Source organism: Amphiura filiformis, chromosome 14 (assembly GCF_039555335.1).
Source record: "Amphiura filiformis chromosome 14, Afil_fr2py, whole genome shotgun sequence".
NCBI lineage: Eukaryota > Metazoa > Echinodermata > Ophiuroidea > Amphilepidida > Amphiuridae > Amphiura > Amphiura filiformis.
Genome location: NC_092641.1, coordinates 5,523,708 through 5,537,464, shown reverse-complemented (window position 1 = coordinate 5,537,464; position 13,757 = coordinate 5,523,708). Strand labels below are relative to the sequence as shown.

The 13,757-nt window shown below is 35.3% G+C and overlaps 1 long non-coding RNA gene across 1 annotated transcript; it reads right to left on the bottom strand.

Annotated features, from left to right (window-relative positions):
* Nucleotides 1-5,012: 5,012 nt before the first annotated feature.
* LOC140169626 (uncharacterized) lies at nucleotides 5,013-10,379 on the bottom strand. The gene is made up of 2 exons (XR_011861372.1): nucleotides 5,695-10,379; nucleotides 5,013-5,656 (listed from the first exon to the last, which is right to left on the bottom strand). It is a non-coding gene; the product is annotated as an uncharacterized lncRNA (long non-coding RNA).
* Between the last annotated feature and the right edge of the window lie 3,378 nt (nucleotides 10,380-13,757).

Genomic DNA, 13,757 nt, shown 5'->3' with positions numbered 1-13,757 from the left:
AATGTTGCAAGTATCAAAATCTGAGTTTTCTTCTTACATAGCATTACATTTGTAAATTCTCATACCGGTTCTCATATCGCTTTTGGATCGATTTTTGAGAAATATACAACCTCGGAATCAGATTATATCATGGGTCAAATGTTATGCGTGTACATTTTTATTGGACTTGGGTTGCATGAACTCTGAAGGAGGACCAAGACAATAAAAATATGCACTAAAATAGGGAATTAAGTATTTTTTGAGATTTCTTATGTTTGGGGAGTATTTTGAGACCAGTTTTTGATGAAATTGGACCATTTTTACAATTTGGACCTCTATGTATGACATTGACCTATTCGACCTTATAACTCCTGAACTAAGTACCATAGAAAAACATGACAATTGATTTTTTTACTTTGAGGAACAATTTTCACATTACAACATGGAATTATTTTCAAGTTATGTTCTCACTATGAATGGAACCAATCAAATTTGTATCATTTCAGGTCTAAGGATGCCCCAAAACATTGGTTCCACTATTTAAAATCCCAAACCCATAGTGCCACATACTAATATTTCACATACAAATAGACATAAACTGCTCAAATAAAGAAAGTCTGCAGTCATAACCTGTTCTACACCGAAGCCTGATCTTGTTATGACAATTTGATTGACACGGTCGTGTGCAAACTCTTGTTATCTCCAATTTGATACCAAACACTTAAAAGTAACAAAGATTGACACCGGTTTATGGCATTTGGTGCATTTCAAAAGTTGCAAATCAAAAGTATGCATGCAGTCAAAATTGCTAAGCGTGGCAATGTGGTCAAGCTTGTTGCCCACGATGGCCCCTGTCGACTATCCCAAATGCGCGCTTCATTCAATTGTCAATTTAAAACGCATGGATTGCTACAGTGCTTTACTGATGAATACTAGGCACGATGCGATTGAAATGACCAAGTCGTAGTTTCGGGCTATGTCAATGTTTGCGCTCTGCTATTCACCTCTACAGGTCCGCGTGGTCTGTTTTTAATTTGCAACTTTTGAATATGCATCAAATTTCATATACTGGTATCAATCTCTATGAATTTAGAGTGTTTTGTATCAAATTGGAGCTAACAAGATTCTGCACACGACCTTATCAATTAAATTGTCATAACAAGATCAGGTTTTGGTGTAGGACGGGTTACACGACTGCAGACTTTCTTTATTTGAGCAGTTTATTATATGCACCTCAAAACTCAATCCCTGATTGATGATGATGATGATGATTATTAGTGATTCTTGTTATTATTATTATGATTATTTATGGTAGAATTGGACTGACACCAACTGCAACTGTAATAATAACGCTACACAACTTCAAGTAAACACACTCCACCACAATTCTATTACTGTGTACATAACACTTTTTTATTGATCAACATAATACTTTACAGGAACCAAAGGTCCCCGGTTTGAATTCTGGATGGCCAGTGGACTTTTTTCACTGGTTATCATTCATGTTGTGTCAGTGGGAAGTTTAAATCCAATTACAAACACATCAAAAGAAGAAAGTCTCTGCTAGTTTGAGTGGTCATAACTTAGAACACAATTACTTAATGCAATAAGATTGATATGAATGTATAGAGATGTTAATTAGCTGCAGTATGACACTTGTATAAAGGCGAATCATAATGATTGAGAAATAAACGTAATTCGATGCAATTTTAAAAGTTGCACATTCAAACAAATTACGCTGTGTAAAACCATGCATAATGCTCTCCAAATTGAAGACTAACATGTTCCACTCACATGAAGTGAGTGTCGATCAGTGTCATCGATCGAATAACAACCCACTTTGATTACAGTCTTTTCGATTTGGAGAGCATTATGCATGGTTGACACCCATTCCAACATGCTTTTACACAGAAAATTTGCATGCAACTTTTGAATCGCATTTACGCAAGTGTGGTACCATACTGAAGCTAACAATTTACAAAATTTTCCAAACGTTCATATACATTAATACTGCTTTTACTTTATTGTGCTCAAAGTCACGCCACCAGGGCATGCCACTCAAACTAGTGCAGACTTCCCTTTTTGATGTGTTTATTATAACATATAATACTTCATTTGAAATATATTCATATGAAACGCATCAGTGAAGAGGACGCAATGCCTCGAAATCAAATACCAATATTTTGGATATCATTAGCAAAGTATTACCACCACATGGCAATTGTTCATAACATAAACAGTGGCATAGATTTCTTTTTTACATGTGGGCAGGGGTTAGAAAAAATTCTTGGAGTAGTGAATGCAGCACCTTTTGGCGACACACTAAGTTTATGGTACAAATGCGTGCAAACATGTTTGCCATATTGAAGCTAAACTGATGAAATATGGTACAAAAGTGGAATAAAATCTAATGGCCATTAATTAGGTAATTATAAAAACTACCTCAAGCGATGATCGCATCCTTTAAAAAGAACAAACACTCCTAGTAAAATGAGTGTTTTGAGTGAATCGCGGATCCCTGTCTTGCTTTTCAAAACCACCCTAAATATGTGTTTTCTTTCATGCGGATGCTTACAACTTTCATATATCAGTGACCACCTGGATAACAACAGTGGTTTTCTTCATCCCTGTCACTTCTGCGACACTAAGTAGGGCAGAGGTACATTGCATGATCTAGCAAATGTAATCATGTTTTGCTAAAAATAGAGTTGCAGTTTACAATGTATAATTCACAATAGTGACATGACCTGGTCCATGGAGGCCAAAGGCGGCAAATTTAAAACTGAGATAGAGGCAAAAATATGGAGTGAAAAAAAAAAAAAAAACAAATACAAGAAAATAGATATCACAAAACTTCATACCTTTAGAACTAAGTATGCTAGACCTTTGGCATAGCCTAATGTTTGTATGAGGTAATGATTATAAATTACAATCTTTGATAAAGTGCCAATTCATTTTCATTGACTCCATTGTTTTCATACCTTGTGACCTTTCTCTGCAGCTCGGTCAGTATAATGTCAGACTGCAGAGTTCGTTTTTTGCCGGCAAAAAGCCTGTTTTTGCCGGCAAAGTGGCAAAAATTGTCAGTTTTTGCCTGGTTAAACCAGCAAAAATGCCAAAAACTGGTAAAAACTCATTTGTAGTTAGTCAAATATTAAAAAGTAACACTAATTAAAACATTCAACATACTTTTTGTCTCGCCAAGTCCTTAAAATGAAAATGTTTTGAATTTGATATGCCACATTGCAGTTAAATCCACTAGTGAGCAATGAAAATCCATGCCGTTAATTTCTTAATATGTTACTTACCAAATCTGGCCTTGTTACACTCAGGAAATTACTTTTTATAACTTAAGTATTTGTTTTGAAATGAAAAAAGTGAACTATTCATCACTTTTTTTAGTTATTGCCATTTTTGCCAGCATTTTTTAAGTGGTTAAAACCGCGATTTTTCCCTCCTGCGGCAAAAACCTGCAAACCCTGTGTCAGAGATGACAAAAATATATATTATTTAACATTTAAGGCACTTGTTAATCAGATACATTTATGCAACTTAGCCTGTTATTATGGCCATGATTTCTTTAAATACATTGTGTGCAAAGCTTATTAACCACTTCAAATATCAACAAATTACAAAATTAGTCAACCAACATGCATGTTTGGTTTAAGTTATTGCAAATCCTGTCTATCTTTTGGCAAGATCCAACATAATCTGCCATGCAGCATTTGGTATAACTGCTGAATCATACACAACGTCATAAAATGGGTAGAATCACTGGTGGTGGAATCGTCAAATGAGCAGTGATGGCGCCACGGTGGGGGTGGGGGTAGGGGCATGGGGGTAAAATACTCCCCCAGACAGAAGCTCTGCCCCCCCCCCCCCAGAAAAATTGAAGAGGGGTGAAAAGCCACTTTTTAGCCAAAATTAGGTGAAAATGTCCCCCAGTCGGAAGCTCTGCCCTTTTGCCCCCAGAAAATTTTTTCTGGTGCTGCCACAGCAAATGAGTCCAGAGATGCCACTTGGTGTCGTCAAGATTTCCTGTAAAACATGGAAAAATCCAGAAAATTCATTTTTCCCTTTTCTTTTGCACAGGAAGGGTAGAGCAAAAATTTCCCGAAATCAGGAAATTTCCTGAAAAGCAGCATCTCTGAATGACGTCATTGGACATTTTGCACTTGTTCGAATACTGCATAACAAAAAGCATTCAATAAAATCTTTGTACAAGATTTACAGGTGAATAATATTCAAAAGAGGATAATCGGATTTTACTTGTGCCTTTCCATAATAGTTGATTTACTTCATCCCCATTCCCAAACTCAACCTGTGGTGAATGAGAAGTTATATCTTTCACATTGTTCTTGTAATATCACTAAATGTATAGGCCTAAATTAGTTAACATTGGTTACATTTTATGCTTGCAAAATACCAACATTTTAGTACAATGCTTTCCCAGACAGGATGAGAAAAGTACATCTTACCACTAAATACCAATATCAATGTTTCATGCAGTGTTAAAAATGTGGACAACGTGGGAATGTAACTCTGAATTTTACCCTAAAATTTTATGAACTTTTCGTCTGAAAAACTAAAAATATCAAAGAAGAGAATTCCATAGACGAGGACCTGCGGTTTGAAACGCTTTGTCACCGGTGAGAGTCCTGGTTTTCGGAACAATGAGAAGTGTTCTGTTAAGTGATGAACGAGTGGCATACTTTGGTTTGCGAAATGTGATCAGTTCTTGCAGGTATTCCGGAGCTTGTGAGTTGACACACTTGTATGTGCATAGCTTGAATTCGATACGCTTACGGATCGGTAGCCAATGAAGATGGCGTAACAGAGGGGCACTAGATGTATCACAGCCAACCATCATTATAAGTTTCGGCTTAGTATTTTGTTTTCGTTGTAGGTCATATTCAGTGGCTCCAAACAGTAAGCGTTACCATGCGTTACCATAGTCTATGCGAGAAAACACAAGAGCTTGAACAGCCAGTTTGCATGTGTAAACGGAACACACCTTGGCTGGCAACATGGAGGAAATCAATGGATATGCATAATCAGCTTTATTGTTTTATATTTTTAGGCATGTTACAACCACTAGTCCCACACATTTTAGAAAGCAATAAGTCATATTAATAAAAGTCATTTCTTTCTGGTGAAACAAGTCTGAATGCGACTTAACTCTTTATCGGAGAATGTGCCATGTATGTACAGGGTGTCCCAAAAGTAACTTCACATTGTGAATTGGCCATAACTCGCGTTGGGTTGTATTGGGATAGTATTGTTACAAAAAATTTTGTAGCTGATCTTCCTGTTCTTCCACGTCCTGCCCGATCATGAACAGATCCAGTTGATAGGAATTTCTGCACTAGTTGCTGGATTGTATTTCGGCTGGGTGTATAATTTACATCAAAATGTTCCCTAAACTTTGCTTGAGTGAGTTTGTCCGACTTTGTCTCCGCAAAGAATCTGAATCTGTTGATCTATAGGAAATTCATATTCACTTCAACTGTTTTAAAGTAAAGTTTAATATTGTCAATATATCATAATTATAATCTAAAACAACAGTAACGCTTACGCTAGGCCATGTAATCCATGAATGTTCTTACCTAAATGTAGCGTGTGCAGTGTGTGAACCAACTCTATTGTTCAGGGAAGCACATCATTCATGTGCTTGAACCTGAGACTAGTATACCTATACTAGTCTCAGGCTTGAACAAACAACATAATAATGAGCTTGCTTTTGTGGGTTTGATACACACATATGTACAGTCGCACAGTAAGGTCAAGGGGTCATCAATAATGCTGTTTTTGGTATCAAAATAATTCTAAAAGATTGATCTATGTGAATATGTCCTCCATTTTGGTATGAAGTAGGAAATATTTGAGATATGGCAAATTCACAATGTTAAGTTACTTTTGGGACACGCTGTACTTACAAAATATAAAAACTGTGCATGCAACTTATTTGATTTTAACTTATGAACCAATTAATACGATTTAAACCAACAGCTGCTCACCCAATCAAAGTCAACAACTATGAAAAGGGTCAATATGAAAGATTTTGTTGACTTTTTGGTTGTGTTGGGCAAAAGACGTGATACCCAGTAAAACTGTACTATCTGCAAGCATTAGATATTGATTAAATAATTTTCAGAACAAAATCTGCAATAATTTGCACATAGAAAATATGAGTAATTTCAATTTCCTGGCACATGAGATAACAGAGATATGATGATGGAGGTAGAACTTTTTGAATGATCCTTGTATAATAAGATCAAGACCAAATTTTTATTTAACAAACTTTTTGAAACTATTTTTGGAATTCTATCCTTATCCATCTTTGAAAGGCAGCTAGGGGTACTCTCACTTTTCCAAAGGTCTGCCATTCCAAAGGTTTGATTTCCGAACATGCAATTTTACCATTCGCTATTCGAAAAGGTTCGCTATACCGAAAAAACGGTTCTCTAATCCGAAGGTTCTCTATTCCTAAAATTCTCAAAACACAAACAGATTCTCTATTCCGAAAACAAAAAGGTTCTCTATTCCGAATATGAAAAGGTTCTCTATTCCGAATATGAAGAAATAGGTTCTCTATTCCAAAAACAAATAAGGGTTCTTTATTCGAAACAAGTCCCAGTGTTCTCTACTCCGAAAATGAAATAAGGTTCTCTATTCCGAATATGAATAAAGTTTTCCATTCCTAAATCTAAATAGGTTTCTTTATTCCAAAATGAGTCACAAATCCCAAATTATAAAAAAAGGTTCATTTTTCCGTATCTGTCTATGTTGAATCATCTTTACGCTCTCTAATAAGACCAATTGGAGTTGAGCAAAGCACTGTTAAACCAATGTGTCATGTGCGGAAGAACCCTAATAAATGTCTGGTTTTTTTTCAATTTCGATAGAGCTTCATGTATCTGGAGTTCCTCTGATTACTTGTAAAGGTAGAGAACAGTTTGAAGTTTGTAACTGTGGAGTCTGCAATGTTTTGCATGTGCAGAACAATAGAAAACTAGCTACTTTGCATACCATTTGCATATATTAAGATGACAAACTGAAAATTCAACAAAATTTAACCATTAGGGTATAATGTAGACCTACATCCCAAAATCACATACAAATGAAGCAAATTTTAAACATTGTTGTTCCTTATCTATTATAATATCCTTATATATCATAAATGTTAACAAATTTGGGCAATTTCTCTTTTTACATGATAATACAGTACGGCGGCAACTTTGTGACCTCTTTTGTTCGATAGAAAATTGAGCACGGTGTTTCATAACACAATGTTGAAAAATTTGGCCGGCAAACATGTTTTAGCAAAATAGCTCCAGAAATGGGAGACACAGGTCGTTTTTTGCTTAAATTACATACCTTTACCACAGATAAGATACCAAACATTTGTGTAAAGCATCAAAAAACAAGTAAAAGTTGAATTATATTGAAAATAAAGAAGCTTGAACATGTCCAAAGTAGCCGGGAAAATGAGAAAAATTGCATGTCACAATCACCAAAATGGTTATATCTACAACAGGGAGTAAGTTACTCTCAAAACAGCCTTGTGTTGCAATCATGCATGACCATTGGTGACTAGTGTCACTAGCAGGGCTGTCAACTCTCACGCATTGGCTGTGAGTCTCACGCATTGGGTCACTTTCTCACGGTCTCACGCCAAGGTAGTATAATCTCACTCCTAGGTAGTAAATCTCGTGCAAAATGCTGGAAAATGAGTAAAATCTCACGCATCATCAACCAAATTTGTTCGAACCTTACCGTAGAAATTTGATTTTTTTCCTCTCTTGTTCTGTTAGGCCTATGAGTATTATGATGATGATCATTTGGAAATATTTATATGCAACCTGTTTGTTTTGCCACAGTCTTCCCTGCAATGTTTTTCTTTATGTGTACATATCAAATAATGATATAGCGTCAGCCATAATGTACGAATTTCAAACCTGATTTTTGGCATATTTGTAATTTTTACACATGTCCTTACACCATACCCAGATATACACCTAATTGGAATCAGCGGCTCGTTGTAAAGAGCAACTTTGATGATCTCCAATAGAACACCACAGTTAAGCGGTCAAGATAAAAAAATGCTTTCTATCATTTTACCTCATTATTTCTACTTCAAATGACCAGAAATCCTTCCTGAAAGTTGTTTACTAATATCGTAAATATTTTCATAATTTAAAAAAAAAAAAAAACAACTTTCAACCTCCCGCACTACAGGCACGGCCCTAGCCACTAGACCATCACATCTTGCTACCTTATTCTTGCACCTTTTACAATGTTATTTCTAATTCAGTGTCTCGTTCAACAATAATCTTTTTTAAACTGTTTGTAAGTTCAGTCAAATGGGATGAAATTACTTTTTATATTGACTTCGATATTTTGTAAGACATGGTAGTATTTTGTATGAATAAATATATATCACTGGAGTCAACTGGACGATTCTGACAATTATTAATCGATATATATATGGACAGAGCCAGCGGCTATTTTGCTAGTGACACTGGTCACCAATGGTCACGCACGATTGTGACACAAAGCTGTTTTGAAAGCAACTTTCCAACCTACGATTCGATTATTCCACAAATCATTTTTGCTGAAAATTTAATACAAGCTCACATTAGTTAATATCTATCAATACGGAAAAGCATACGACCGGCGTTTGCTCATAGTTGTAGATATAACCATTTTGGTGATCGTGACATGCATTTTTTCTTAATTTTAGGCTACTTCACACACAATATACATTCATTTTGTCCACAATAGGCTACTTCACGCACAATAAACATTCATTTTGTCCACAATAATTGGACTTTTACACGTTACTGTTTGCTTTAAACTCATGTTTCATATCTTATCTATGGGCCCAGTACAGGAATTAAGCGAGAAATGGCTTGTGTATTCCATTTTTTTAGTATTTCCAAAAAACCATCTTTGTCGTCTTATTTTCAACATTTTTCAACACAGCAAAGGTCATGCCGGTAAAAATTACCGGAAGTGAGCTAAGATGCCGTTGTACTGATAGCTAGGAATAAATACCAGAATCATCTCATCTGGAGGTTACTTCAAATCATCCCAAAGTCATGGTTTAGGGAATGTTCTAGCTGTACTCTCAAACCATGTGACTTGGGGATGATTTGAAATCACCTCTACTTGAGATGAGTCTTGTTTTTGTTCCTAGCTAATTATGTTAAAAGAGACACACGTAGCAAACGAATTTGTCATATGTCGACTAAAATATTAGTCTTAAATTTTGTCAGAAACACTCACTTGCGTAACATTGTGGGGCTTTACCATGATGACTGCATGGACTAGGCCTATACCCCAGAATCAATGCTAGACATGTTTCATTCCGTGACTGATATTTTACTGCTTCCATGGAGAAATGCCTGAGAAGGAGTAAATTTTGACAAACTTTACACTGAATATAGCTATAACCAAGGAAAAAAAATTATATACTGAGGTTATATTAGCCGATGGCTTTGTGAAGTCATTTCTATATACTGAAGATATATATACTGCTGATGGCTATGATAAGTCATTAATATCTACTGAATGTAACTGATGACTACGAAGTCATTGCTATCTACTGAAGATAGCTGATGGCTATAAGAAGTCATTAATATCCACTGAAGATAGCTGATGACTATGTGAAGTCAGTGCTATCAAAGGAAGATAGCAGATTGTTCTGTGAAGTCATTGCTATATACTGAAGATAGCTGATAGCATAGCCAACACAAAACATTTTCACAACATTTGCTGTTTTTAAAATGTTATAATAATGTTAAAAGTGTGGTTTTAGATTGGTTGAGAAATCACAGAAAAACATCTTGAAAATGTTTTATAAATATTTCTGATATGCAGAAACATATAAATTTCATATTTTATTTTATTTTGGCATTGTTTGCACCATTCATTCTCCATTGAAACAATCCCTTGTGCAAGACTTCTCACGGGGGAGGGGGAGCTACCCAGGCTACACCACTGTATGAGACCTAAATTTACCCATGATCCTATGCGCATGCCTAACCCTCCAAATTAATAGCTTCGTAAAAGGGCCTAAAATTCAACATGGTTCAATCCAAATGACGGTTTGATTTTCATTGCTATAGATTCCAGAAATATCCCCTGGAAATAATACTAAAAGTTTACCAAAATATAAACAGATATTCTATGGATTTTCACCCCGTAATAGTAGTATAAATAGAGAGTTTTCGACCCAAGCTGGTAAGAAAAATGGTCCCTGGTTTATTGGAGCCATTATGTGCTCTCGCAACCCATTCCGTAAAAACATACTGTCAAAACCCAATGGCATACCATCCAACCCTGAACTATGGCAAAGCACCCTAAATTACACTGCACAGGCCTATATCATACCACCAAACCTTTTAAGGACTTTGCTAGTAGTCCAGGCCCTAGCTAGAACCCGGCCTACACCGGATAGGGCAGAGATTTTGACACTTGATTTGGGTTATTGGACCTTTGAGGTTAACGAATCACAGAGGTGCTTTTTGCAAAGCGGCTGCTAATTCGAGAAATCCAAGATGGCCAGCCTGCCATTTTGAAAATTTTAAATTTTAGTTTTCACTCAATATTCATGTGTAATACATCATTCTATAGGTTTTTGCATACAAGGAATCAATTTCTGACATTATTTTTATGATTGAAGGTCAGTATAACATGTTTACATTCAAAATGGCCGACGAATGGTTGCCAAAAGATGGGGTTTTCATTAAAATGCATTTAGAATTCAATATTTTAACTTATTTGATGTTAAAAATAACCATGGGATGCTGATATTATGGTGACAACAAAGCATAAGGCGTCTATGTCATTTCTATCATCTCCTGGATATGTTTAAAAATCAAAATGGCTGCCAAAATGGCCGCCAAAATAGTCTTTTTTCATTAAAATGTGTTACAGGAGTATTATAAAGTACCAGATTTACAATGAAATGGTGCCAAACATTGTGTTCTTTTTGTATTCAAAGTATCCCTCTGGTAAAGGGGTAACAATATGACATCGGCATCAATTAATATTATCTCATATGGGCATGTAAACATTCAAAATGGCCGCCAAAATGGCTGCAAAACATGATTTTTTCATTAAAATGGTATTTAAAACAGCATTTTAATAGATGTTGTGTTAAATATTTCCATGGAGCGCTGATATAATGTTAAAGGGATATTTCTATCCCAATTTCTTCCTGCTCATGTGTTTTTACATTCATAAAAGAATCTTAAATCCTAAATTTCATGCAAATCGGACATTCCGTTGGCGAATTATGGACTATAACATACCGTATATTTCAATGGTCCATAGTGTGTGTTATACTTTCGTTGGCGACAGAATAAAATTCAAAATCGAACAGGTTTGCCGGTTTCTCTGGAAAGGGAATATATTTGCAAGATTCCTCTTGCACTTGATCATTATGCACCTAGTATATAAGGGGTCCCGTTGGTATGAGCATGCCGGCAGAATCATTTTACGACAGAATGTTAACCATATGCCATGAAGCTGAAAAAATGACATCTCCTGTAAAAACTGGTATCTTGAAAGTTGGTGTAACAGTCATTTAAAAGAATATAATATACTCTTTTAAATGACTGTTACACCAACATCAAAATAGTATTTTGGTGGCCAAGTTGAATTTTAAACATGCCCAATTACCCATAAGTCCATGCTGTTTTCCTATTACTGCTATGCTATAATGATTATGTGGGAAAATACTCTCCTTTTATGGCACCATCCCTTGAAAACCAGATACCTAGTGTCGCTGTAACAGATTTTGATGAAAAATAATATTTTGGTGGCCATTTTCAATTTTATTTCTTTGAACTTACCCATGGGATAATTTTGAATGACATATTTTACGTTACCCTTCTGCCACAAAGATATTTTTGGATCTCGAAGAAAGCACTCATGTGGCACCATTTCCTTAAAAAATCAGATAAATTACATGTTGTTGAGACATAATATTATCAATTTAAAAACTACATGCATGGTCATTAAGAAAAAAAAAAGAAAGGAAAGAAAGCACTATTGTTGCACATAATACATTATGTAAATTGTAAGTTGCTGGAAGGTATGGGTCTTGCTTAAAATGCCATATAGTTGAAAGCTTTCCATCCTGTTTCTGTTTTGCGGAATTTGATGGAAAACAAAAAATAGACTATGGGGCAGGTTGGCCCACTTGTGCTGGGCAGGTTGCCCCCATTGTGTTTATGGGCAAGAGTTATGCATACTTTCTCCATTTTCACCCATTTTGTGTCAAATGAAGCAAAATACAATTTACACACCAACACTAGTCAGTTCATTGTTCAAAGGCGGAGTATAGTACAAAAAAAATCTATATTGTTGTCCTATTTGAGCACTTTTTGACTGGAAATAGCAATATTTCAATATCATATTTCTTTATAATTGGGAATTTGTACATAAAAAGTAATTCATCACTCAGAATAGTTAATAATGAACAAAAAAGTCAATTACAATTGTTATCCACAGCCTTTCAGTTTTTCGTTATGGGTTTTATAAGATGATTGGTTAACGTTATTTCCTTGATTTTAGCTATTTCCTCAAGAATGACCCATGATGGCTAAAATGAATTTTATTTTTGATTATCTTGGAACTATGATAGGTGATATCTTACCGCAGTTGTAACTTTAGAATGTTTTATTGGAAAGAAATATGGCAATAACACACGGTTGTGCATAGAGGGCCAACCTGCCCGTTTGGTGGGCCAACCTGCCCGGCCTGGTTAATTTTCTTTTCGCTCTCTCCTACAACTACTATAACTTTTGTATAAGTCACAGAGCCATATAAATTTGTTAGCATTTACCTAGAGTAAACAGCTCTCAAGTATCAAATTGAGAGCCTCCTAACCCACAAACTGAGCTCTCCAGATAAGTGGGGAAAAAGGGGCCAACCTGCCCCGGTCTCCCTTACTAGGTGCATAATGATCATGTGCAAAAGGAATCTTGCAAATTTATCTTATAAATTTATAATTTATATCTAGAGAAACGGGCCGAAATGTTCGATTTTGAATTTCATTCTGTCGAAACGAAAGTATCACACACAATCCTATGGACCATTGAAATATATGTTATAGCCCATAATTCGCCAACTGAATGTCCGATTTGCATGAAAATTTGGGTTTAGGTTTCTTTCATGAATGTAAAAACACATGAGCAGGAAGAAATTTGGATAGAAATACTCCTTTAACATTATATCAGCGTTCAATGAAAATATTTAACACAACATCTATTAAAATGCTGTTTTAAATATCATTTTAATGAAAAAATCATGTAGCAGCCATTTTGGCGGCCATTTTGAATGTTTACATGCCCATGAGATCATATTAATTGATGCTGATGTCATATTGTTACCCCTTTACCAGAGAGATACTTTGAATACAAAAGAACACAATATTTGGCACCATTTCATTGTAAATCTGGTACTTCATAATACTCCTGTAACACATTTTAATGAAAAAAGACGATTTTGGCGGCCATTTTGGCAGCCATTTTGATTTTCAAACATATCCAGGAGATGATAGAAATGACATAGACAACTGACCATAATATCAGCAACCCATGGTTATTTTTAACATCAAATAAGTTAAAATATTGAATTCTAAATACATTTTAATGAAAACCCCATCTTTTGGCAACCATTTGGCGGCCATTTTGAATGTAAACATGTTATACTGACCTTCAATCATAAAAATAATGTCAGAAATTGATTCCTTGTATGCAAAAACC